The sequence below is a fragment of the Mandrillus leucophaeus genome, unplaced genomic scaffold, assembly GCF_000951045.1.
Source record: "Mandrillus leucophaeus isolate KB7577 unplaced genomic scaffold, Mleu.le_1.0 Scaffold60, whole genome shotgun sequence".
Lineage (NCBI taxonomy): Eukaryota > Metazoa > Chordata > Mammalia > Primates > Cercopithecidae > Mandrillus > Mandrillus leucophaeus.
In genome coordinates, this window is record NW_012106475.1 from 4,054,263 (window position 1) to 4,055,743 (window position 1,481).

Consider the following 1,481-nt stretch of genomic DNA (forward strand, 5'->3'; position numbering starts at 1 on the left):
CCTCCTGGGTTCAAGCAATTCTCCTGCCTCAGTCTCCTGAGAAGCTGGGACTACAGGCCTGTGCCACCACGCCCGGCTGATTTTTGTGTTTTTCGTTAGAGATGGGGTTTCACCATGTTGGTAAGGCTGGTCTCAAACTCCTGACCTCGTGATCCACCTGCCTTGGCCTCCCAAAGTGCTGGGATTACAGGCGTGAGCCACCACGCCTCACCTGTGTAAGAATTTAATAAGATTTTCCTTTTACAAGCAGAGAAAAACAATGCTAAGTTATTTAATCCTCTCACCTGTGGACAGTGTTTGCCTTTTATCTTAATTAACTGATGTGAAAGTTATATTGATAAGCAAACTCTCTAGTTAAAACCAATTTTTGAGTGCATTAAAAATACCAACTTTCTCATCACAACCTACAAAGTACCATGTAAAATGACATAGCATGAAGACAACAGTGAGAAAACTGTAGCCATCTCATAGAAAAAGAAGGGCTGTGATGAATACACAGTTAGAAGACACATAATAGGACAAACAAAACTAAAGATAACTAGGAAATAAAATAAACAGAATTTCTCTTTAAATTCAGCAAGATTTAGCTTTTCAGCATGGAAAAATGTTATCTCCACATGAAGAATCAATCTTATTTCTTCACTATTAATATTTTCCTTCTCTGACTTGAACTTACAAACTAACTGTAGCAGGAATATTTATGGCTTATCATGGAGCATTTGTTACACAGCAAGTATTGTATGTTTGTTTGCTACATTTATATATAAAAAACATCCTCATGACTTGTGAAGCATCCCTAGTTCTTTCTTGAACAAATTGACTCAATAAATATATAAATCTGCTTATGTCAATTATAATGAGAATAAACTAAGTAAAAAAAAAATAGGCTTATGTAGAATTCTTCGAGTAAAAGAACAAATGGAATGTCCTAATTAAATAACATATAATACACAGTTTTGGAAATACATCTAAAAATTGTTTTGTGTGCACTACTAAATTTTATAAAAATCATTCTTATTAGTCATGACCAGCTCACATAATGAATACCTCATAAACTATAAAAAAAAATTATAAGAGACAAGAGAATTATAAGTCTAGCATAAGAATTAGGCAAAGAAAAACAGAAAATTCTGAATCATAAGTCAGAAGATTTTACAGTAATGAATTTAATAAAAAGCAGAGTATAGATTTGCTTTCAGCATTTTTGAGGTTTTCAGTTTTCTAGTAAATTAGTCACCTTATTAAAATATTTGTTTTGTTCCAATATTGCTCTGTTCTTCTGAAAACAGGTACAAACTCATACTCACCCAAACACACTTACTCTATAATTTTCTTGCACCTATGGTTTATTTTTAGAGTAATATATGTCCATAGCTAACTCTATGTAAATCAAAACTAAAATTCTGTATGTTTGCAGGCAGAGAGACCACATGTTCAAAGAAAAATACATAACACATTTTTTAAAATGTTTAAGCAGAACT

The 1,481-nt window shown here is 32.6% G+C and overlaps 1 protein-coding gene across 1 annotated transcript in view; it reads left to right on the forward strand.

Annotated features, from left to right (window-relative positions):
• The window catches only part of ERO1L (ERO1-like (S. cerevisiae)), a 59,682-nt gene that overhangs the window by 48,001 nt on the left and 10,200 nt on the right, over positions 1-1,481 (forward strand). The gene's annotated exons all lie outside the window — the stretch shown is intronic.